Below are 8,139 nucleotides of genomic sequence, written 5' to 3'. Positions count from 1 at the left end.
GTGTTGTTTTTGCCTACACTTCACAAACAAATCTAAAAAAATCGCATACTAGCTTGCCCAGAAACAATTACAGTGTGAAAGATGTGAACGGAGAACGAAGATACTTGATCATTTTTGGATTCATTGCTCTTAATATATTATTGATGCAGAAACATAGCTAGGTGCTGGGTGCAAATGGTGCCGTGAACACCATGAGAACTGAACTGGGGGGGGGGGGGGGTTCATTTACAAGCAAGATTAGCCTTACACTGGCTTCTCAGCAATTATTCCGTCTTAGTCATTCATTTGAATGACTGCGGAGGTGGACGTCACAAAAACGTTAGCTTTGGGCGAGGTCCGCAACCTTCTCATCGCGTCCTTTTGAACCCCTGGTCTTTTTCTTAGTAGGCAGACTCGCGGCATAGTAATATGCTGTTGGAGACCACGCTAGCCATGGTTAAGAGTATTACTATTCAGTTGATTTAAAGGCGGAGGAAGGTGTTCATGCTAAATGGAATTGCTTTCACAGGCGGCATGAAATGTTTGATCATCCCGTATTTTTACGTTTCCATGCTAGGTTCGTTTCTAGAGGCCCGTGTACTGTGCGATGTCAGTGCACCTTAAAGAAATCCAGGGTCGAAATTTCCGGAGAATTTCGCTACGGCGTCTCTCTTAGCCTGAGTCGCACCAAACTAAACCCTACTAAGTTTGTTTTTTACCAGCTTAATTTCACTTTATCCTTTACTTATCAACAAAGCTGGCACAAAAGTTCAACCGCTCAAAGAGTTAAACACATTCCTTAAAAGCCACACATTCCTCTTGCAAAGTGAACTTAGAGCAAGAAAAGTGTGTGGCATTTTAATGTTTAATTCCACATTTCGCACTTTATTTAGCGGTATGAATGTATGGCATTTCACGAACTCCTGAAAGCGAATGCGATTTCCTGACCACCTTTGTAGCGCTGTAAAGAATAAAGGTGATTCAGCAAGTCACAAAAGGAACGTATGGTAAAAACATAAAACATACGGGACGATCAGACATTTGATGAGAAAATTCTACGAAAACAGCTGGGTTTACGATCGATCATTACTTTTATTCGTTAACTCTACACAATTATTTGCTTCAAGTCGATGCTTCAAACACACGTTAACTTTATCTGGGGTGTGAAGTAGGGTGGAGGTGGATTGGTGTGCAGTCCTCAAGCTGGGGCTGGGTTGGAGAGGTTGCTATAGGGTGTTGTTTCCGGATAGCGGCTGACTTTCCTACTGCGGCTTTTAATTTTATTTCACCATCACTGTTGCATTGCGCTGCTGCATGGGCTTACAATTGGTTATGACTTTGTGGAAGGTGCACGTAGGTGTGTTGGCAGTGGGAGGTACTCTTGGAGTGTATAGTTGTAGGGTAGAACGATCACTTTTCGATGACGATCATTGCTGAGTTGGATAGGGGCGGAAAATCGTGGGTGGTGTAGGGTTAATGATCAGCGCCCTAGCAAGAAGATGGGGCCGAAGGTGGGGGGGGAGGGGGAGTTGCGCTTCTGAAGAATGGAGGGTGAAAGTTGGAACCTCGTTGTTTGTGTTGTAGGATTCACTTCAACAGACATTGCCGGAGGACCGAGTTCAGGAGCACTTCTTTGCATTGAAACAACAGGGATTGAGCGAAAATGGCGAATGCATGTTCAGGAAGATTAATAAAAAGGCATGGTGGGTCGTTCTCCCTTACATAACGATTAGGAGTGTTGCAGTCAGATTGCGCTTGGATGAACAAGGATGGCAGTGGCGTGTTGCTACTGAGAAACGCTATAGATTTTTACGAGATGGCTATTGGATCTCATAGGACTCCGGCCGTATTTTTTGGCACTGATGTATGTACCATTCTTAGGGCAATGAATAAAGCTGATGATGAAAGGCGGCTGCCAAGAATAGTAAGAATTGTAGGAATTCCTTTGACATACTGTTTTTATTGTTTATAAGTACACCTGTGCTTGCAGTATTGCAAGCAGTGTGCGGCAAAAGGTGGTGCAAAATATTTTAACTCAATTAAATAACCTCCATGTGTGTTTCTCAATACAGGACACTTTAGTGAAGATTGTGTTTTACAGGAGCCGACTACGACCATTTCGAATGCAGCCAATGATACTGTGGCCCCAGCGGGGGCACACGATTGCATAGGTACTGAGAGCAGGGCTGTATTTCACGGTGCGGTTGAAAAACTCGTGTGCAGTGGAATTTCTCTTTTGGAACAAAATTCCACTCTAAAAGTAAATTCCTTTTTTGGCAGATGACTTTCGGCGTACTATACATAAGTAGCGCAAATTCATGGGCGGCTTAGCGAAGCTGACATAACCAAGTTCCAAATACAAATCACGCAACAAGGATTTTATAAACAGTGCGTTTAGTGGTTGGTATTGTGGAAACCCCGGATTTGTGGACTATGAATATATAAAGGTTCCATAGAGAGGCAAGAGTAGTCGAACAGAACAGGCGTCCTTATTAGCCATTGAACACGCCTTCGCTCCGAGCAAAATAAATGAAACATACGGTATTTACGAAGTTCATAACTAAAAAAAATATCCTATTCAGAGATACGAGCCAGTCAGAAACGTAGTTAAGCATTGTTATGAACAGATTATCGGCATAAAGCTGGTTGGCTTTCTATTAGAGGAGGTCATCAGCCAAATTCTGGCATGTTCTGCTTTCCAACCCGGTAAACCAAGACAATATAAGAACGCAAGCGTGTTTCGTGCGCAAGACATCTGAATATGAAATGCCTGCTTTTGCCAATACTGTTCTGACGTCAAACTACATCTAGATGAGAGCTGACTATTTTGGGAGTAATTACTCATTGACATCCAACCAAGCGGAGCCAAACAGCTACAAAGAAAAGCTATACAGCTTTCTCGGAAACTTCGCAGTTAAAGAAAAGTTCGTCCTGGTCCGGGGTTCAAACCCGAGACCACCGCTTCACCGGAGCAGTCGCTCTACCAATTGAAATAACCGGGACGGCAAGCTTGTGGTAGGGCGAGAGCGAACTGATCAATAACTCAAAGTGGGAACAGTGATGGTCAAATGTTTAGGGGAATCCCCCAAGGTGGAGTAGATTTGTAATAAGGGAGTAATTACTCATTGACATCCACCCAAGCGGAGCCAAATGGCTACAAAGGAAAGCTATACAGCTTTCTCAGAAACTTCCCAGTTAAAGAAAAGTTCGTCCTGGTCCGGGGCTCGAACCCGAGACCACCACTTCACCGGAGCAGTCGCTCTACCAATTGAGCTAACCGGGTCGACAAGCTTATGGTAGGGCGAGAGCTAATTGATCAATAACTTGAAGCTTTCCTTTCCTTTTCTTTGCAGCCGTTTGGCTGCGCTTGGGTGGACGTCAATGAGTAATTACTCCCTTATTTAAAATCTACTCCACCTTGGGGGATTCCGCCAAACATTTGACCATCACTGTTCCTACTTCGAGTTATTGATCAATTCGCTCTCGCCCTGCCATAAGCTTGCCGTCCCGGTTCGCTCATTTGGTAGAGCGACTGCTCCGGCGAAGCGGTGGTCCCGGGTTCGAACCCCGGACCAGGACGAATTTTTCTTTAACTGCGAAGTTTCTGAGAAAGCTGTGTAGTTTTCCTTTGTAGCCGTTTGGCTTTGCTTGGGTGGATGTCAATGAGTAATTACTCCCTTATTACAAATCTAATCTACATTGGGGGATTCCCCGAAACATTTGGCCACCTGACTATTTTGGCTTCAACTTGAACATTCCTCACTGATAGTTATCTTACTTTGACTAGCTGCTCTTGTTCGAGCACATTAGCCCATTGAATAGCGAACTCTACTTCTTTGTCAGTAGGAAAAAGGCCAAATGTCTCTTGCGTTGAGAAAAGGGGAAATGGTTTTGGGAGAACCATTTCCCCGCATTTATTGTGGGGTAATGACTGAAAAAATATGTTGCTTTCTCTTCTTCTTCTGATCGAATGTTTCATTCATTTTCTGAAGAGACAGCTACCAGCTTTGTAGCCATGGGTCCTGGTTTATAAAACAGTTGAATGTTGTGGCTTTAATCTTATTCTGCAGATAACCGATTTTCTCTTATATCGTTGAACATATTTAAATGAAGGAGGTTGGTTGTACTAAATAACCCAGCTGCCCGACTGATTTGTAGCTCTCGGTCGCTGAAGGGTTGTAATAAGAATGTGGAGGTTCGTTCGACGAATGGCAGGCAAGAGATGAGAAAAAGTTATCCCCGATGTGGAGCTCGTTAGGACATGTTAACAAATGAAGCGATGTGTTTTAAACCATGAAGACCACAATTATATAGTATGTTTCCTGCGATATTAAGAAAATAAATAATAATCTTGTATGCATGGAATAAATTGCAAGGTGAAGCGAAGATCGCCATATGCCAGAGATGGGAGTCGAAATTTAGACAACAGTGTGCCGCACATTGTGCTTTATCACGCGAGGTGATACGGCGATCTGTGTTGTTATACTTTGACGGTATTTATGCTATGTGTAGAGCAGCGTCGAGGGTGGACACAAGCGTCTTGCCGAATTATAGATGATTTCTGCATCGAAATGAACAGCATCTAAAATCAAGACTTTACACTTAAATCGTGCCTAGTACCCTGCATACTATTATGACTTTTGTTTGAACGTTGCCCATAGCGAACAGCTATCAACACTACTTGGGACATGATGCCGGTAAGCGCTGCGACAACGGTAAGCCAAGCCAAACTTTTTATTTTATTTATAACTTTGTCCGTGGGTATTACACAAATCATGAACCCACCTGCGATGGTCTTGTAGTTCAAGACCGCAGTAATTATAAATAAAAAAATAAATAAAATGGGGTATACAGAGCGCGAAAAACTGTACAAGGTTCGGAAGCAACCTTTCAAAATGCAATTTCGTTCGGTAGAAATAAACAGAAGGCGTGCTGACGCACATCACTCTACATTTAATAATGGGAAATGCTTCCACACCCTCCTTTGTTGCATATATATTTTCATGTCAGCAAATAGGTCATGCTTTCAAAAAACATTTCGCAAGGAGCCTTTTTCTTATCCTCAACCTTACCTCCGCAAACCCTACATTTGAGCCTTAAGTGGCCTTCTGGGATGTTATTTGTTGACAAACTACGTTCATATACAAAAAACTACCTTTGGAGTCCTTTCTCACTTCAGCATCACGCTCTCTATCCACTTGCACATCAAATTGCCAGGAAACACATACATGGGTCAGAAATGAAGAAAGGCCCCCCAGTTGAAAGGTGAACCTTGCACGTGATATAACCCCGCTTTAAAGCACATAGGGGCCTGTACACTGAGTTCATTGAACGCGGTGATTCTGCGCATTGGTCTTTTATGCTCTATCGAAAGGCTACAAGCGGTTGCTTTGGCTCAAAAAAGTCATACCGAATGACAAAAACATCCTTATATGGAGAAATCTTATAGCGTAGGATGTCATCTCTATGCCCTTTCTACGAGCCCACACAAATATGGACTAAAAGAACGCCGTAAGGGCAAATAACGCAAAGCAATGGTCAATAAAATGTGGTTGCTGACTCAGAGCATAGCTCGCTGACTCCGACACAAATGCTCCCCTGGCGGGAATCCACGTCTTGAGAGTTAAAACGGACGTGTGAAGTACAAAAAAAAGGTTTTTGTTAGGTATTAGAAGCACATCTGCTAAGGCGGAGACATGGGCAGGTTGGTACGTCATACGTAAGGAGGACAAGCACCGCAGAAACACGGGACGAGAAAGAAAAGGACGGCACAGCTCGCAAACTAGCAACTCGTTTTTATTCCACGAGAACCGAAATATATATATATATATTTCGGTTCTCATGATTTTACATTGTGAATGCATCCCCTTTTATAGGGGTGGGCACAGAACCGGTAAGTTGGAAACACAAAGCACATAGCAGAAAAATACGCATAAAAATTATTAGAGGCAGTGCGACCCACACACACATACACCAAAAAAAAAAGAGTGCGAGGAACAGGTACTCAGTCATAAAATACAACGTCCAGATGCGGCCTCTGCTTTGTTAAGCACCACAGGCTTGCTTATTGACAGTCGTGTCCAGCTGGGAGGTGCTCGACAGGTGCGTGGCCGTGCAACAACTTTCGTAGAAAAATGCGAAAACTTGTTCCTTCTCCTGGCCGCGAGAGCAAAAAAATAAAATATGACCCTCCAACAGAGAGAGCAGACAACAGAAAAAAAAGAAGAAAAAAAATGAAAATGAACAGAGCAAGGAAGAAATCTCGAAAAAAAAGTGAAATAGGTAAAAGAAAACCTTTAAAGTAGTGCTTTTTCTTCGCACCCAGCTATAGTGCACCCACCCCTGGTTGAGGGGAAGTATTGGAAGGAATGTAAAAAAAGAAAAAAAATATAAGAAAAAAAATATAAAAAATGTGAGCTTACATAGTAAAATTAAAAAGGAAAAAATAAAAAAAAATAAAAAAGAAATTGTGCGGCATTCGCGTGACCACAAGGTGAGCACACCCGGGGGGAAACGGCACAGGTGTGGCACAGGTGTGGCATGCAGAAAGGGGTATGACCCCAGACGACTTAGTCAGTGTTGCTTTGTTTAATTTCGTAGGCCCCTGACCTCGGAAGAGAGGTGAGGGTGCCGTAAGTTTCATTAATGCCATTTTGCACTGTGTTAAATTTAAAAATAAAATATGATTCTCGTTGCTCGCGCTCACGAGTGTTTTTGAAGCCACTCTGTAGTATTGTTACTTTAAGTTTGTCAAACTCGTGAGTTTTCTCGCGGAGGTGTTTCGAAAGAGGGAGGTTGGGGAGGGATTGGGTATGTGAGCGGTGGTTATTAAATCTGAAACGGAAGGAATTGTCTGTTTGGCCTATGTATTGCATTCGACAGTCGCCACACTCGAGCTGGAATCGCAATTCAGGTCTTCCCGGATAGAATGCTTGAAATTTGAATGGGTGCTTTTAGCCAGTGCCGTGGTTTCCATGTGTTTGCAGACTTGACATCGGCTTTTTTTGCATGGTGTGCAACCTACAGCTCTCGGTTTATTGACTGTCGAATGGACAACATGGTTTTGCAGATTTTTTGGTCTCCATATGTTACTTGGGGGACCGTTGTGAAAATATTTGAAAGACGGTCACTCTGTTCTATGATTTTAAAGTGTTTTTTTAGGATGTTGTTAATATTCGGGAGATTATTTGTGAAGGTCAGTATAAGATTACAGCGCTGTGATGATGGCTGAGATTCCTTAATGACATGATTAATATTAGTTGCTACTGCCTTTTTAATGGCATCGTTGATTATAGAAGACGATTAATGTTGTTTTTTTAGAGTGTCCCGCAAGCGATTAGCATTTTCGTGAAAATCTTCCGATCGTGAGCAAATTCGTTTGAATCTGATGGCCTGTGAGTATGGGATTGAAGTTTTGCAGTGGCGTGGGTGGCAGCTGTTGAAATGAAGATACTGTTGTCTGTCTGTGGGTTTTTTATAGACACTAGTGATCAATGTACTTCCTTCTACTCGAACCAGAACATCCAGGAAGTCAATTTTATTGGTTGAGTAGGTGTGTGTGAAAGAGATATTGGGATGAATTTTGTTGAATGACGCTATAAAATGGATGAGTTCGTCCTCGGTTTCTGTCCAAACTATGAATATGTCATCCAGAAAGCGTTTGTAAAAAGCTGGTTTTGTTGGATATGAGGACAGAAAGTCAGATTCAGTTTTGTTCATAAATATGTTGGCGTAATTTGGAGCCATTTTTGTGCCCATAGCTGTACCGCTAGTTTGAAGATAATATGAGTTGTTGAACTCAAAGGTGTTAAGTTTAAGGACCAAATTTGCAAGTGTCTCGACGGCCCTTGGACTAGGGGTGTCTAGAATTTTGTATTCTTAATATGATCCAACCATTGCCTGAATTCCGTCGTCATGTGGGATGTTAGTGTAAAGTGATACCACATCCGGGGTAACTAGGAAAGCGCCTTGAGGGAAGGTGACATTCGATAATTCTTTCAGGAAGTGATTAGTGTCGCGTATGTAAGATGGATGTTTCGGAGGTATATGTTTGATGAGCGATCGATATACTCTCGATATACTCGATATATATATATATATAAGTCTTGAAAAAGGACAGGCTCTGTCCGAAACGTCGACTCCCAATAAACGAAGCGTTTC

The sequence above is a fragment of the Amblyomma mixtum genome, chromosome 4 (assembly GCF_055824585.1).
Source record: "Amblyomma mixtum isolate Tamu chromosome 4, ASM5582458v1, whole genome shotgun sequence".
Lineage (NCBI taxonomy): Eukaryota > Metazoa > Arthropoda > Arachnida > Ixodida > Ixodidae > Amblyomma > Amblyomma mixtum.
This window is presented reverse-complemented; position numbering follows the sequence as displayed.